The 17,762-nt window shown below is 39.2% G+C and overlaps 1 long non-coding RNA gene across 1 annotated transcript in view; it reads left to right on the top strand.

Moving 5' to 3' along the window:
* The window catches only part of LOC141731030 (uncharacterized), a 31,575-nt gene extending 14,041 nt beyond the window's left edge, over nt 1-17,534 (top strand). Inside the window, exons 2-4 of the long non-coding RNA XR_012582932.1 lie at nt 9,675-9,782; nt 10,341-10,541; nt 15,676-17,534. This is a non-coding gene — a long non-coding RNA (uncharacterized LOC141731030). The remainder of the gene's footprint in view (nt 1-9,674; nt 9,783-10,340; nt 10,542-15,675) is intronic.
* Nucleotides 17,535-17,762: the final 228 nt, after the last annotated feature.

The following is a 17,762-nucleotide window of genomic DNA, read 5'->3' as shown; positions in this document are numbered from 1 at the left end:
ATTTCCATAGTGGTACATTGTACAAAAAGTGCTGCTTCAATTTACCTTGAACCTGCTCTTTACCCACAGTTCGTCCTGTGAGAAACAATGCATAATCATTTTCCTTTTCCAACAGCCCACATTCTACTAAAGATCTTGCACAGTCCCCTTCTTTGACCCTGGTAATAAAATTCAAATACATCTTTGAGCTCTTTGTACATGATATTAAAATGTGATGTTGATGACATTAGAAATAATGGTGCAAACACACACTTTTACTAATGGTCTAAGCTATAATGAGTTTTGGCTCCACTCAATAAAATTTTTTTTACAAAGCAGTGTCTATTCAAGACTGAGTAAGCTGTGGAAAATCAATTTTCCATGGCTGCTTTGGCCTTGTGCAAAACCTTAGTGTTTTTCCTAGTGAACCAAGCCTTTTGTTTTATTATTTGTTCTGCTTATAAATTATGAAGGTTGAGGTACTAATTTATAAAGGCCAAACAAATCTTGTGTGACAGTTTAATCAGCTAATTAATGTCTTAAGTCAGAAGTTTTATTGTATTTTTTTTCATTTACGAGGTTTTGCGCATTAACACCTGAGTAGGAACATGTAATAAAAAGTATCATGAATTTATCAAATGTCAAAACCCATGACACAGCTTAAATCTGTAATTTTTACAATGAAGTGATATTTGAATAATTGTCACATTGTAAAACTGCCGCCCTGTGGAGGCTAATGGAAAATTGCATTTCAGCATAATTCCTGAGGATTGTTCCTAATGCATTAATTACAAAAATCACCACTAGCTTTGCTGGGATGAGATTGGTCCAATTTCTCGGAATAGCAGCCTGATTCTGCCATGCACACTCGCATGTGCCAGAAATCCTCTGCACATTGGGGGACCAACTTGCAAGCCAAAGTCTTGCACACCATGAACAAGCCTGGGCTCAGTCCTGCCAGCTGTAGGCGTTGGTGGGAAGAGCCAAGGCCTGGGCAGGGAATGTGGATTATTTGCTTGGCTGGAGGAAAGCAGCTTCCTGGGCTCTCCTGAGGAGCTGGAAACAGACCTGGCCCCAGCAGGAGCTCAGACAAGGAGTAACAGGGGCCAGGAAAAGGGGAGGCCTGGCTGCACCACAGCTCTTGCACTGCAGCTGATGAGCAGAGCTGCCAACCCTCAGGACTTGATCTGATCCCCAGCAGGAGGAAGAGGAGAGAACCTCCTTGGCCAAGGCTTGCAGAGCTGATCTCTGAAGAGTTTTGTGTCAGAAGGATTTTGGCAGCAGCATTCCACAAAGCTATCTGCTGAACTTCCCAAGGTGGATGCTAAGCTTATCTTCCATGGGTCTCCTGTGCTTGTTTCCCTCATCTCATTGAAGTGGAAACAATTAATTGTCATGCTCAGCAGCTCCACTGCTTTCTCAGTAGTTTTTTAGAGGCAGTTTGTTTGCCTCACTAAATATCATAAACCCATTTGTGACAGCTCTGACCAGCTGCAGTTAGCAGATGTATTTCCATGAGTTTAGTCTGGATTTGTATGAAAGATTGCACTTTTTCATGCTGTTTTATTTTAGAGCATTGTCACATCTCTGTTTCAAACTGCTTGCAGTGGTTTCTGAAAGCTTCACTCAGGCTTGGGAAACTCTGGGGTTCTTGCCTGAAGGTGTTTGCTTCAAAGCAACCCCTAATGAATTCAGTGCAATACCCCCTGGATATCGCTTTGAAATTTGGAGTTCATTTGAAACCTTCTGCAGATGCTTCATAAATTCTATAATGTGGAAGCATTGGGAATGACACACATTCAGTTGCAATCAGAACCATCCAGGATCCTTGTAGCCTTGAGTGGGGAGTTATTACACCTTTCAGAAGTGTTAGGAGCAATCCATATTTTTCAAAATGAGGCTTTCAGGTGCCAGTCCCACTCCCACTGCCACAATGGTGAATTGATTCCCTCTGTAGCATGTTTTCGAGCAGCGTTTGTGTGTGACTGAGACAAAGAAAAATGAGTACTGTTTAGGGGTGAAGATGTCTGCTTTTACACTATTGTAGCCCTAGACTTGTTGTGCATCACCCTTATTACAGGATAAAACCAGATTACTTCTTTATGTATGCATATAGCCATGGCAGTGAAGAAAACAACAAATACTTTGTTCAGTTAGTGTTTTGAATGGTTTTGCAATTCGGATGGGAGACCATGGTGTGTGTTTGTACAATCATTTGCAGATTTCTCCCTGAGATTGCCAGTAAATGTGTTCATCCCACTCACATAACAGGGGCTGTTGCAGCACTGTCAGAGACATCAGAGGTCATTGTGGGCTGGTTACCATGGCGTGCCCTGCTTCAGCTGGTGCACTTACAAGTGCAATTCAAGAGACCTCTTATGGAAATGTCCTTGAGGAAACAGGTAGTGGTGGAAACACCAACAGCTGTAAGGACAGACCCATATATTAAAAAAATAAGGCCAACTAATCCATTGAGCTCTCTGAGGAGGAAAAAAAAGTGATTTCAGGGTAGTTTTACATGAAGAACAGAAGTCTGACAAATGGGCCATCATTTCAGTAGATCCAGGTGTAAAAACATATTGGGACTGGAAGTTGAAAGATTACTGTATTTCAGCCTATAAAAGAATTTACTTTTTTAACTATGGAGGTTACTAAATGTCTCAATTTTTTCTTAAAGGCTTTAATGGTTTTACTGTCAGTGGCATTTTTACAGGTCAGTGTAAATTAATTTAGGGAGCATCTATAGTTATTGAGTCAGAAGTACAGTCTGATAAAAAGTCATATAAAAAGGTTGAGTTACTTAATCCCAGCACTACTGGCTTGCTTGGCAGTTGCCAAATCCCTCACAGTTTTTGCACAACAAGAGGCACAATGGAATTTTGTGCACTGATTTGTGTAGTGTTGCCCTGAGTGATTTGAGCATGGGTAGTTTGCTTAGTTAAAACCAGTCACAGAGAGAAGGGCATTTCTGTGTATCCACAATAGTTATTGGTTGCTGTGTAGCACTTTGTCATGCCAGGGCTGTCTCTGCCCTATCATCTATTTTGTTCTCCACTAGTGGCATCTGGCTATGAGATGCCCACAGTCCCAGGGTGGCAGGGGAGGAGGAGGGAAAGGTGATTTCAGTGTGTGTGAGTTGAGGGACTCCTTTCTCTCTGTGCTGCTGTAATGTGGGATAAGAAGACTCACCATGCTGCAGTCTTCATTCCCTCTGCTGCAGGTCTCTACCCAGTGCAGCTGGACTGGGATTTGGAAAGATCAATGCTGGAAGAGAAGTCAGGAGGTGGAGATCTGAGCTCCTCTTTTCTGCTCTTCTGTCTTTACCAGTCCATGCTTATGAGGCTTCCATAGGAGGTATTATTGTTTAAATTTAACAGAAACCCTTCTGCTGTTTTGTGCTGCATAGCCCACAGCAGAACTATGTCTTTTAAGACACTAGGATGCATACAAAAGTAACTATAACTTTAATAATTTCTTATACATTACCTGAATCTACTTCAGTTTGTTTACTTCAGTAAACATCAGTTCACTGATGAAGTCTGGTGTGTGTCCTACATGTAGTAGTGTGCACTATGTGGAGATAGAGCTACATCAAAGTCCTCCTCTTGGAAAAATCTAAAGAAAATGTTTTGTGTGTTGGTTTGTTTCCTTTTTTAAAATTTGTTTAGTTTAAAAAGGGGAATAGAAAGCTAAGATATCTCATCTCTGCTCTCATTTTTCAATTTGAGAGAGTAATAACTCAGAAATCCTGAGTCCTTGAATTTTTGCCTTTTATTTTTTGCAAGGCATATGGTATTAAAAATTTATTATTGAATTTCAGGTTACATTGAAGTTTCTAGTAAGGATCTGGGCATTTGTTTGTTTAAATATCTTTATTTGGCATGCTGAAAAAAACAGAGTCAGCATTTTTTTTACTTTCAGTACAGAAATGTTAAACCTTCCTGATAGAAAGAAAATATTTCTGCACAATGGGGATGTGAAACACTGCAATATTTATCTAGCAAGATTTGTATGTACAAGTATCCTTGTACATACTTGAAAATTTCTTGGATACAGCCTTGAGCAACTTCATTAAACTGGAATGAGACAAAGAGCTGGCCCTGCTTGGAGCTCCACCTAGATGTTCTAAAATCCTTCCAACCTAAATAATTTTATGACCCTTTAAGAAACTTAGAGGACAGGGACAGCTCTTGTTTTGGAGATATAAAATTATCACTAAGTTGCCTGTTAATAGCTCTGCTTTGTAATTTTTTTCTCCAATATCTGCATCATGGACTGCATAAATAAAGGAGAAGCTCTGTCAAAGTGTGTTGGTTTCTACATACAGTTCTATGAGAAATAATCACAGGACCCACAACAACAAGAACTGCTCCCTGGTGACCACAGCCCTGGACCAGCATCCCAAATCTGGGTGTTTACTCTGGGAAAGGCTGTGAGAAGGGAGAATGCCTTTCCTCACCTGGCTGATCCCTGCCCCTACTCATTGGATAGGGACTGCCTCCAGAGCATTTCCTGCTTGCTTTTTCTCAGAGATGTCCTTCAATTCTACTTACAAGAAGTAGAATTCTAGCTCCAAAATGCAATGTCACATACCAAATGTAGGCACAGAGATTTTTTTTCCCTGTACAGGAGAAGTCATAAGGTTTCAATGCCCATTTGTTCGACCTTCAGCTAAAAAGATAACACAATAATAGTGATTGAATGTTCAGCCTGTTTAAATTAGTGACAGCAATGAGAGATGTGCATTAGCCCACAATTGGCTTGACAGGACACAGCAGAATATTCTCCCCTTACAACTTCTCTTTCATCTGACATGATTGCTTTCCCTTTCTGTTCTGCAAGGCCTCAGCTCCTGACCTGCTGGGTTTAGCATTAGTCCCATTAGTCTATTATTTTTCTTTTCAGCAATGACAACCTCTTTAAAACAGGCCCCTTTTGTAGGGATTTTAAAGGTTTTCTGTGGCTTTCACCAGAGCCTGACAATTACTAAACCATCAGTAAATTAGCCCTGTTCCTCCTAAAGTCATTGTGGCATTTTCAGGATATTGCCTTCCATCCAAGGTCTTTCAGAAATGAATTCTCCCTCTCCTTTCCTCCCCTAACCCCCTGCCCAAACCCCTACAGGCATACCAAGCATTCCTCTCCACTGACAACATGTTAATATTTTCAGTGTAAATGCTTCCCAGGCTCTCACAGACTCAGAGGATGTCTCCTCTCACCTCTGAGACCATTGTGGTGAGGGATCTTTAGCTGTAAGTCACAAACTGCAAAGTAGATCTATGTTGTTACGTGGGGTTGTATAGCAATAAGCACATAAATACTAAATAAAATGCTATTGGTAAGGCAGAGATTGAGTGAAAGCTGAGTTCTCATCATATGAGCTGGCTGTTTTTAGCTTGGTTTCTGCTGCACTTTCCTGTTTACTAAATATTTTATTTATTCTGCTCATGTTCTTAGTATTTTTCATTATTTTACATGTATTTTTGGAACATTTCCCCTGTGTAATCTATGCAAATGGCTTTCAGAATTGATTTCAAGCTTCTTATGAAACCTTTTCAAGTGCTTATCAATACTTTTGATTTCCTGTTTTCTTTTTTCTCCCCATTTGATGTCAATAACATTATAATTTCATATGGCTTATCTTTTTACAGGTTCAGCTTCCATCTGTCTTCAGGCTTTCTCTTACTGCTGCTACTGGATCTTGATTTTCATAGTTCTATAGAGCAACCCAGGTTCTTCTGCCTTCTGAATTTCCCTTTGCAGGGGAAGGCTGTTCTTGTGCTTCCAGGGGGTTGTTGAATCATTTTGCAGAATGGGAACATGTGGTGCTGCCAGATAATAGGAGGTCAGGAAGCTGCTTGCTGATATAAAATTAATTTCCCTCCCTGATTCATATCCATGTATTTTAGTCAAAAATGTCTCTGTAGAAGGACTTAGGGAGTAGTCTTCGTGTTTACTTGTGTAGCAATGAGTGCAGTTAATCTTTCATAGCTAGGCAGGAAAACAAGGAAAAATTCTTGAGCTTATTTCTTTGAAAACAACACAGAAAATTTCTGATGTTATAAGTCACCCTTGATTTTTCAGGGGATATTTGACAAGAAGGGAGGTAATAGCTCTTGGTCCTCTCTTGGAAATTGGAAGAAACATATATGGTCAGTGTCAGGAAGGTGCAGCTTACAACTGAAGCTTCACTAATGAATGTGCTGAAATCTTGATCCACTCATTCTCTTTTTTCTATCTTGGATTAATTTTGTATGATAAGATGAAATAAACAAAACCTCAGAGAAATGTTGTGAATATTAATTAGGGGCTGCTGATTGAACACTGACTATTTACCATGTGGACTGATACGTAGGCAGGCACTTTTTCCACATTAACAGTAGAAGTAAACGAACAACCCAGAGGAGAAATCTGTACTAATTTTCATGTATCAGTAAAAAGGAGCAATGGATTACCAGAAAATCTTGAATGCATTTCTCCAGAACTGTTAATAACAAAGCAAAGACTTTATCTGGAGTGAAAATCTTTAATTTTAGAAAGTTTAATTTTTTATTTTAGAATCAATAACTCTTGTTACTGCTGGTGGGCTGAGAGATGTTATTCAGTTTATTTATTCACTATCACTGATGGAGAAAGAGAAAACATATACAAAAATAGTCTTCTTTATCATATCCAATATGAATTTTTCCAATGAATCTGTCAGACAGAATTGGTATTTGTAGAAAATTCTGTCAGCATTTCCAGGGAACCAATTCCCTATTCAAGAGGAGAGAGAGGAAATATGCAGCTGCTTTAATTTTACTACCAAAAATTATAAAATTATTGTATAAATTAAAACAAAGAGATATTTATTTTTCTGCCTGTTGCAACGACATTTTTATTGTTTATGTGTTTCCACTGAGGATGGTGACCCTTTGCTAAATTGGCTATCATACCCTACAGTATCATAGGCAATTATCTTTTTGTTCTGTAAGGCATATTTATACCTTTTCTGCAGACTGTCTTCTGATTCAGAAGAATTTGTACTGAGCCATCATTTGAACTCCAATTTCATGCCAGAGCAAGGTACAAGGTGCATCTTGTAAGCATTGGTGCATCTCTGGAACGTTGCCACAGCAGAACCACATGTTTTTTAATTTTGGCATGTGCTTGAAAAGCATTCTCATTTGGAGGGACAAAATGTTTCATTATTTAGATCACAGGCATCAGATCAGTGAATGCTCCAGAATTACTCTGCCTAATCAACTAATTATGTTGCCAGCTGTAGCCTAAACTAGCAGTCTTCATGAGTGACATTAGAAAGCAAAAGGACATTGTGTTAGGAATTCCTTCAAAAATTATGTTTCAGAGAGCAGAACAATCATCAGTTTGGTCATTAGATAGATAAACTGTGTGTTTTCAACTGTAGTTTGATGGAGCCTTGTATAGAGAAATCTTTGGATATCTCCCTTTGGTGTCTTCTGAAGTTCTACAGAACCCTATTAAAAAATAAGTCTTCTCTCTAATTAAATTTTATGTGTGTTTTAAGCCTCAACTTTAAGGAAAAGAAAGTGAGTAAATCTCATTAGAAGTAATTAATCTTCCTCTGCATCCTCTTTGTAAAATAATCTTGTTACACCCTTTCTGCTAATTTTTAACATGGCAACTGTTTGGAAATAGGATCCAATTCCTAAATAATTTTATATGGCTCATCCCATCTGTGCTATGCTGTCCTCAGTACTTCAAGACAGAAAACATACTTCATGATAACAGCTCAAGTGGGAGACTGCTATGAAAAGATTAAGAACAAGTTTCTATTTGCAGTTGTAATGGAAACTGCAATAAAAATTGCTTTCAGAAATTGCCTGTAGAACGTTTTGCAATTGCACTCCTGTATACCACTGATTGATTGAATTCATTGTGATGAATATTTAGTGCTTTGAAATCCGATTGCAAGATGGCTCAGACACTTAGGTGAAGCACCTGAGGGACTCCAAGGCTTTTTGTTTCTCCTGATGTGCTTTGCTAGCATGTCTACACCAGTTAGGAGTGTGGCCCAGAGGGAGCAGGGTCTGCCTGGGAAACGCCACCTGATGTCCACACTGAATGTATCCCATGAGCTTTTACTTTGGACTCATTCTTATCTAGTTGGGAAATGCCCAGGGCTGGGCAAAGTGTGCCAGAGAGGGTGCAGGACTGTTGAATTTGATGTTTTGCATGCAGCCTGAGCTGCCCTCCACACTGCCACGTAACCCAGGAGAGCAGCAGCAGGAAATAGGTATGGTGGTGTTAGTAAGGCTCATCCTTAAAGTATCCATGTCTCTAGTAATAATTTTTTTCTGCTAAATGTCAAGATGTCAAATCATATACAGTGCAGTTAACAATATTGACATCCGTTTCTTGGCCAAGCCATCTGGGCTGAAATTCCAATCTCAGTGAGAATTTTGCACTCTGGTCAGGGCAAAAAGTTAATTTCTGGCATATTATTCTCCTTTTTCTGCTTATAGTTTCATTTAAACTAAGATTAAAAAAAAAAAAAGGAGTGGAAACAACTATAGATCTTGTACAGTGATTTTTATACCAGATTTCAGGTAAGCCCTAATTGACAGCATTTTAGGGTGTTTTGTTTGTTTTTAAATAAACATAAAGCAGGTCAAGTAAATCAAACAGAAAACTTCAGCAAGGGATTGAGTTGTTAGCGCTTTTAAACAAAAAAAGTCTAAATGATTTCTGTTGGAAAGATTGATCAAAATAGCTTAGGGAAGGTAAAATGATGTATTAAATAAATTCTTAATGTGTGAATAATTCAAATGCCACTTATAAAAATCTGTATTAGTTTTCTCTTTCTTTAGTCTTCAGTTGTTTTTATATTTGGCATCTGTCATAATTGTCTTAGCCTTTGTTGGAGGCTGTCATAACTACAGGCTTAAAACTCATAAAAATATATTAGTCGCATTTGGCTAATACAGCTTGTTCAGCATGTCACAACATTGGTATTTAAATGCATTGAGAATTAAATAAGAGAATAAGTTTGCAAAGGCTAAGGTGGCTTCTAAAGGCCACTGAAAAACTTCAAGTAAGGCTGCATTTAAACAGTTTTGGTCTAACTCAAAATATTTGAATACTTCTCTTTATCTGCTCAGATCTGCTCCAGTAGGTAAATACCAAAGGAAATGTATTGGAAATAGCTGCAATGGTGGAACTGAGCACACCGTGTCTGAATTATGCTAAGAGATAAGCAGGTAGAAAGGTTGGGTATTAAATAATTCAATATTACCGACACATAGGCGTTCCTAGGCAGAGACAGCCAGACAACAGGAGGATTTTTCTGTTAGAAAAAAAAGCACCCAAAGCACCCTGGGGAATCCCTGCATTACACTCGGAACCTTAAGGCAAGCTGGCAGTGGCCAAGTCATGCAGTCATTTTTATGACATTAACTGAAAAATTTCTTGGGTTCCACAAAAAGAAAAAATAAAAATATAACATCTTGCTGAAGGAAATTTGGATGCTTCTCTACCTAGGTGACAGCTAAGGGCAGTTCAGATCCCTTTCAATTTCCATTTTGCAGGTGTTAATAGGAGATTGTAAGATTTTGTCCAAAAGCAAGGTAGGCAGCAGTGTCCTAATCTGAGGCTTTATTACACCAATCTTAATCTGTAAAACAGACATAATAATCTCCAGTGTAAATCTTGGTTCTGTTTGCTTTGTATGAAAGGTGAACATCTTCTTTGGGTTCAGAGTGGAAGGATCGGACTTAAAAGCACTTCTGCAAGCACTCAGCAACTGCAGGATCAGGTTGTCTCAAGGACTGACCATCTGCCTGGTAAGATCTGAAACACAAATTACCACCATTCTCTAAAGAGAACAACCTTCTAAGACCTTGACCAAACAGCACCATAAATTTTTTGCATGTGTGATGTTGTCTGGGGAGGAGGAAGGAGATGTGCACACTAGTGGGAAAAAAAGACAAAAACAAGCAATATTTAAATAGTGATATGAGCTTAGTAGTCCTCCCCAGAGAGTCCTCCTTTTACTTTACATATGAATGACTCTAATCACCTCTGGGATGGCTTCTTAATGCATATTTCTATTTTGCATCAGGAAGGGAAAAATGTATAAATAAAAGGTGGAGAAAAGGCTTATTGTTTGAACTAAATAATGAAGGAAGGAGCACTGAGAACAAGAAAGAAAAAAATGCACCAAAAAGAATATTAAATCAGAGATGATGACATGATAAAAACATAAAACTTGAAGGTTTTATTATTCATCACTTACTGTTATGGAAATGTATGCAGTGGCTCCAGTATGATGCATGCAAATCCTCAACCCATTCTTCTGACATTTAATGTCTGCATGATTTTCATTAACCTCACCTTTTTAGGTCAGCTTCAAGTGCTTCTACAGTCATATTTAAAGTAAAAAACAAAGAGAGAGAATGAGACTGAAGTGCTCCTACTGCAATATGGGATGATGGGAGCTGTTACCAGAAACCATGGATGCAGGAGCTGAGATCTGCTGTTGTGTGTCCAAGTCCCCTGGTGGTAAGCTGAGAAGACACGAAGCTGGTGCCATCTGTAATCAGGTTGAAATTCTTTTCTTTGGTATATTGTCTCCCAATTCTCTAGTCACATAGCTCCTTATCCTTGGAGGGCTGTAGTGGGAAGGTAGCTGGGAAGTGCAATCAGTTTCCATCTGCACAAATTTTCTGAATGTCTCTGTTAGAAGGACAGACCTCCCTCCAGTGCCATATTTCATGAAGGAGGGAGTTTAACTGATCAGCTCCAGGGGCATTACCCAGAGGCAGGATTCACAGCCATTTCTGCTGAGGTCCTAGTGGTGTGTTTTTGTCCTGAATTCAGGCATTTTGGATTCCTATATGGTTAAGGCTTATGCTTGATTTTGAACAGAATTAACATTCATACCTTTGTGCTGAAATGCATTATTGACCCAGGACAATGGAAAGGGTCACTGCATTGATGTGAATCACAGCACCACAAAGAATCTCCCTAAAGGAATTTATCCTAGAACTTGTTCTATGTTTCCATTACTAATCTGTTATTACCATTCTCAGATAGAAGACCCCACATACTGTCTCTCATCTCTAATACACAGTGTCACTTATCTGCTTGTAGAAATGCTTAATTTTGACAAAAACATTCTAAATTTTGACAAAAATATTCAAAAACATTCTATTCTAGAGGAGCAATGGCATTTCCTGAATACTTTTGAAATGCTCATGGCCTTTAGTCTCAATGCATACTATAATACAGTGCTGGAGCTGTAGTTTCTGGGAAATGTCAAGTCAATAGCATGGCCAAAGCACTGAAATCCTGCCCTACAGGAGATGCTGAAGTTTCAGGAATTTTCTCCCACCCACCTTGAATTAGGATGAAAACCATGTTAAGACTCTTCACAAATCTGAAAATTCTGCAAATATTTCTCAGGTCAACCACATCCTTTTGATGATTTATAGATTATTGAAAGGTTATATTGATAAAGTTGATAGCAATTTCATGACAAATGTCTCAATTTGGAATTCCTACAGACTGCTTAATCTGAGATCCAGACACTTGTTGTAAATGGTTGTAAAAAGATGGTTTAGTTAAAACTGAATTTTTTTGTAAACTGCATGATAATTTTTGGTGCTTAAGAGTGACATACTGCTAGTGCTAGAAAGCTCAGCAGTCTGAAGTGTGCCTGAGTACTTATTATTAATTTATGAATACAGAAATTATATAGGCACTTGTTCCTGTAAAAATGCCTGTGAGAACATAATATACCTGTATTTCTTATCTTTTCCACCACTGAAAAAAAACCCAGAATGTGGAAAAATTGAATCCTATCATCAGGAAAAAAATACAATCAAAATATATTGTGGTGTGTGGAAACAGAAGTCTGGTGTTTTACAACTATCCATGTGTGGCTGTAAGCCAGGGAGAAGTGAGAAAAGCTGAAGAACCCACGGTGTCCTCCATAGGCTGCAGTGGAAATATCTGCTCCATTGTGGTCCTCTGTGGGCTGCAGGGGAGCAACCTGCTCCACCATGGTCTTCCCCATGGGCTGCAGGAGAATTCCTGCTCTGCTGCTTGGAGCACCTCCTCCCTTTCCATCTCTGAGCCTAGGATCAGCAGGATGGATTCTCTTGCATTTAAATATGAACATTTAGGATGAAACCAAGACAAGGATAGTCCACTTTACTGTCAACATCTCTCCTAAAGAAATGGCTTTAGGAGCCTGTGAACACCAGCTATGTCTCAGTCCCTGTGAGAAACATTAGATATAATTTAACATTTAAAACACTAGATCAGTGGAGTGGAAAAATTGTAATTTTCCTTTGGAGGAGAAAAAAAATCAAAGAGCCAGAATTCTTTCAAGAATGTTTCTGGTTGTCTGCACATAGGATTAGCTAATGAGTCAGTCTATGGAGCAACATATTAAAACAGGCAATGCACTGTGTAACACTGTGCATCTGAAAGTGGCATGAGCAAGAAAATAGCACAGTTAGCACTGACACAGCAACATAAACACATAATGTAGGTCACTAGAACCATTTTAAAAATAATAATCTTTTTACTAACTATGTAGATCTTGGCTTTCTTCTTTTTTTTCTTATTATTTCTTATTTTCCTCAAATAATCAGAATATGGTTCATAAATTCAGCACCTACATCCAAATTTCTTGGTGGTTCTCATAAAATCACTGGACTGTTTCTGAGTTTCCAGAATAAATCAGATCCTTTGACCATAATTAGGACACTTGGCTGGTAAAAAGCAGACTGGAATTTCAGTGCTAGCTTCTTTGATGACTTTTGCATTTCATATAATGGATATTTAACTTTAAATCCATAAATGATGATTTTTCCCTTGATCTTGGAGAAAAACTACCTGAAGATGATGTAGGTTTGAGAACCTTGAATGGAAGGATTCACCTCCTCATAGCAATTCCCATATTTTGCAGTCCCTGGGGAGAGGTAGAATTTGGAAGTCAGTCAACACTGCCTGCTGGTTAGGCTTTTGTAGCTCTTGCCAGCCTTCACAGATACCAACATTTAGCTGTCATCACCCTTCACACAGAACAGGTGACTGCCGAGGGTTGCCAATGCCCCTGCAGGGAGTGAGTCCCTGTCACACTGCACAAACAACCTGACTAAAGCAGCATTTGGAAGAATCACTACGATCTGGACAAGAAGGTGGGATCACTGATGTGCCTTTTATTTTTGTCTCAAGCACAGAGGCATTTTTACTTCTTTTAAAAAGAATGCATTCTTAATGTTTTTGCTTAAACTATAAATAATTAGGAGATATTTTACCTCTTACCTCTAGCTGTTTTCTGATACATGAAATCATTCCAAATGTCTTGACAAATTTTTGCAAGAGCAACATTTATATCACAGAAAGTTTTAAAATATTAGGACTTGACAATTAAGCATTTTTACTTCCTAAACTAGGAAAATACATTTTAACTAGGAAATACATTTTAATGAGAACAATTTTTCCAAATGCATGTGAAATTGAGCAAGACAAAATTTTGGTTTTGCCATGCACCATGTGGGACTGACTTCATGCTGTCCTGTGTGCAGGTGCAAAAATATGAGTCATGAAGGCAGCTCACTGACAGCCACACTCAGACTCTCACTCTGGCAGTGTAAGAATCAGGGAAATGTGAATAGTAAGGCAAAGCTAGCCCAAGATAGCTATTATGAGCAAAGAATATAAACATCTTGGTTAAAAAAAACCTGGTTCTGTGAGTTTGGGAATGTAACAACAATATAGCTGTGAGACCATCTGCCATTTTGGCTTCACACAATGCTGCAGGCCGTTACAAAAGAGGAAATATGTCTTCTGAAAAACCCAACTTGTTGAACAATATAGAGTGGTGTCCTTTGAAGCTGGTGATGTGACTGACATTCCCACTAAGAGTCTTGAAGGAAGAGAATGAATTTGAATAGAAGTGGACAGTGATTTCCTGACCCACCTGTATTGCTCCAATGTTTAGTAATGCTAAAGACTCTATTTCTTCATCATGAACCTTTAGCACAACAAGACAGGTCAAAACAGCACGTATTCCATGAGAATATTAAATCTGCCTGTAGTCTTCACTCTAAAGTGAGTTATAGTGTCTATGCTGGTAGGGGTGTTGTCAGTCTTATTGGTTTGGTCAGACTAAAGGACAAATCTCCTTTTGTTCACTGAAAAAACCTTTTAGAAACTCAGGTTTTTGGTACCAGTGAGAGTTGTCCAGCTACTCTTAGCATCTTGTGATATTTTCAGGTGGATTGGCTGAATCTGCCTGTCTGCGAAACTGAGAAGTGATGGGATTTGCTTACAGTTTTCATCAGATTTAAAGAGAAAGTTATGCACTTATTCCATCTGTGGAATCCCTTCTGGGGTCCAGTTTTAGAGGCTTTGGCTTTATACTCAGAGATTATTTAAGGAGAATTATTTTTGCCTTTGAACTGATCCTTGGCAAAGTTTAATGGTGTCTCAATACCTGTGTAACTTCTGCTGCTACCAGAAAAAATGTTATTGCAGATGGAGACTGCTGATACAAAAAGATCCAATGAATTTGTGCTGGAAGTGTCCGCAGACATTCATGGAACCTTAGAATGGTTGTGGTTGGAAGGAAACTGAAGATGTCCGCCCCAGCATGTTCCAACCTTACACCAGACCAGATTGCTCAGAAGCCCAATCCAGCCTGGCCTTGAATGGACTATTTCTTCTATTTTAACCAGTAAATCAGATAAAAATGAATCTATTTACAAGCAGTGTGCAAAATCCCTCACTCACTTCCAGGAGTGGATTGGTCTTTTGTAGAGCATAACCATCAACATGTTAGGGCTAGTGGGTTTGGTCATCAAATACATCAAAAAAGCACCTGGAAAAGTTTTGAAAAGTTTGTCTTAGATACTCAAAAATGACTTCTTAGCAAAAGGAAATACAACACAACGGGGTCTTTATATTTAAATCTTATATTCAGCTAATAATTGCAAGGCCAAAATTTACGCCTGTCTGGACATGATGGACATTTTTCTCTAGGTTCTTTGTGTTGTGTACAGTGAATGTATGGTCTCAGGGACTGAGAAGATTTGCAGTTAGAGTCTTTCTATACAGTATATCATAAATTTTATACAGGGTTAAATTTCCTTTTATGAGTAGCTTTGTTTCTGTGCTGTGCAGTTGAAGGGCACTATAGGTCTGTGTGAAAGACACTTTGCTGAAAATATTTGTGGGCTACTATACACAACCAAATTGGGTACCCAGACATATGTGCCAGCAGGATCTCAACTCTAAATTCTGAGGGTACTATTGACAAAGATACTATAGATCAAAGCTTGCCTAATTCGGCATACTCATGCACTCATTACTCAGTCTTCTTGTGTCATGGTTGGTTTCTCAATCAATTGAATTTATCTTTGCTGTGATATGTGGACTTGTAATTAATTTTGTAGAATGATGAAATATTTTGCACACTGGTTGTAAATAGATTAATTTCCATCTGATTTACTGGTTAAAACAGAGGAAATAATTGTGCTTTAGATACGAAACCACTATAATAATATTGATTAGGCAGATATAAATCTTGTCTCTAAAACTATCTCTGCATTTTTTCATTGCATTGCATTTTTAATTGCATGTTAAATGTTCCCAAAAAAATTACGTTTTGAAATGCATGAATGAATTTTGTCCTTCTTCTTTCTTTCCTTCTCCCTATGACAGAGACAGAGGTTAAAGATGCAATTTGAACCTAAATGTATGATTGGAGGGTTGCATCAGTCTCCCTGGCATCTCAGCACTTAAGTTGCTTCTACTGTGACCAGTTCCAGTGCTGCATCAGGTGTCTGTATTTCTAAAAATGATGGAATGAAAAACATCACACAAGTATTAATGGCATTTTAACATGGAATGACTGTCTTTGCTCTGCTCCTTGATGTAAGAGCAAGGAGCAGGAGAGGATTAGCAACTTCAGCTTTTGACTGCAGTGAAGTAAAAGTGAGAAACTGTGAAACAGATTTTTTTTGTGGCATGAAGCTAATGGAAAGTATGTTGAAATGATGAAAGCATAGATGAGGACTGGAGGGCCAAAGAGCCAAAGTTCTACAGATGTGTTTGAAATACCAAAGTCATGAAGCATGGCACAAAAACAGGGTCCTAGAGAGCTGCTCTTCTGTAGCAATGTGATGGCTTTTTGTCTCCAGCACATTAAATCAGTGACTGCTCTAGACAGTGGCTTTAGTTTTGATCAAAGTTCAATGATGATGGGTGGCAATACAAATGGTTATTCTATAATGACAGTGGGAAATAGAGGTGAGGACATAGACTCAGATCTAGTGACTTGAGAGCAGGGCCAAAGTGATGGGAAGACAGCCAGAGGCCCATGAATAAACATCCTTGACATGCAAGGGAACAATAACAAGACAGTTACTGGTGATTATCTTTAGGTGTATATTGAGGGTTCAGAGCTGCAAATCACTTGTCATATACATGACCAGGAGTGCAAATCCTAATAAATTATGCTGTGTGCTATCCCAAAATATAACAGCGAAACTAAGCTCTTTTCTCAGTTTGATTGCACAAAGAAATGTTTACTGATTGATGCACTAACTGTATCATGCCTAAGAAAAGAGGTGTCTACTACTTTTAAAGAACATCCAACTCTTTATGTGCCAAGGATGCCAACGTATCATGCATAAGTGGTGAGAGGGTAGAATGTTTCAGACGTATATCAGAGGATGTAATAGATCACTTCTTAACTAAACCACAACCATTGTCTCATTTATTGACACCTGTTGTAGTGCGTTGTTAAGTTTCTTGTGTTATTCCCCCAATTTATGTATTGTTTCCCCCTATTATGTGTAAAATGGTTTTGTCCCCCCAGTTTTTCCTGCCACAGCCCTGATGTCCGTTAGGTTACCATGGTTACCCCTGTGTCTGTCACCCCAGTTACATAATTTCTCCTACCCCTTTTTCCCTTTTTAGTAAATCTTTTCTCCTCCCTGGGCTCAGTCAATCAGCCCCCCACTCCTCCTGGTTTTCCAGAACTTTTCGTTTCTCTGGAGGTGTTGGTTGGCTGGGGTCCCGGGACACCTCCCTTACCTTTTGATTATTGGTTTCCATGGAGTGTCAGTTCTGTGAACTTCATCCCCTCACCTTTCCCGATTGGTTCCACCTGTACCCACTCCCCTCCTTTATAATCCTCTTTCACCCCCTATTCGGGGCCACTTTCCCGGTTGGTTTCCCCCCTTTGGATCCCGCTACACCTTCAATAAACCAACGTTAACCCCCGGCGAAGTGATCAGCTTCGTTCCTCGCCAATACCAGCAGTGTGAGCCAGTCCGCAGCCAGCGCAGCCCGAGGCCATCAGACACCGAGGGGTGCTGGCTAGTAATTGCAGAGGGGCGTCGGCCATTTGCCCTCAGCTAGCCGGACTTCGAACATTGGGCCACGTACGCACCCCCGCAGACACCCTACTCCTTGTAGAGGAGGCAACAGCAAGGTTTAACATATGTAGCCAATAAGAATATTTGGGTTTGCATTAGGCTTGTGTGGCCAGGTTTTGGTAGCAAGGGGGATACAGGGCTGAGGCTTCTGTGAGAAGCTGCCAGAAGCATCCCCATATCTGGCTAAGCCACTGCCAGCCAGCTCCAAGACACCACTGACCATGGCCAAGCCAGATGGGAATCATAGTAATGCCTCTGTGATAACACATTTAGGAAGGAAAAAACAAATAAATTATTGTGCAGCCATAATTGTGCTCAGAGAAGAGAGGATTTACAATATTGTGAATGTGAGAGGAACAGCTCTGC

This window comes from Zonotrichia albicollis, chromosome 1 (assembly GCF_047830755.1).
Source record: "Zonotrichia albicollis isolate bZonAlb1 chromosome 1, bZonAlb1.hap1, whole genome shotgun sequence".
Taxonomy (NCBI): Eukaryota; Metazoa; Chordata; class Aves; order Passeriformes; family Passerellidae; genus Zonotrichia; species Zonotrichia albicollis.
Note: the sequence above shows the minus strand (reverse complement) of the source record. Positions and strands in the feature narration are given on the sequence as shown.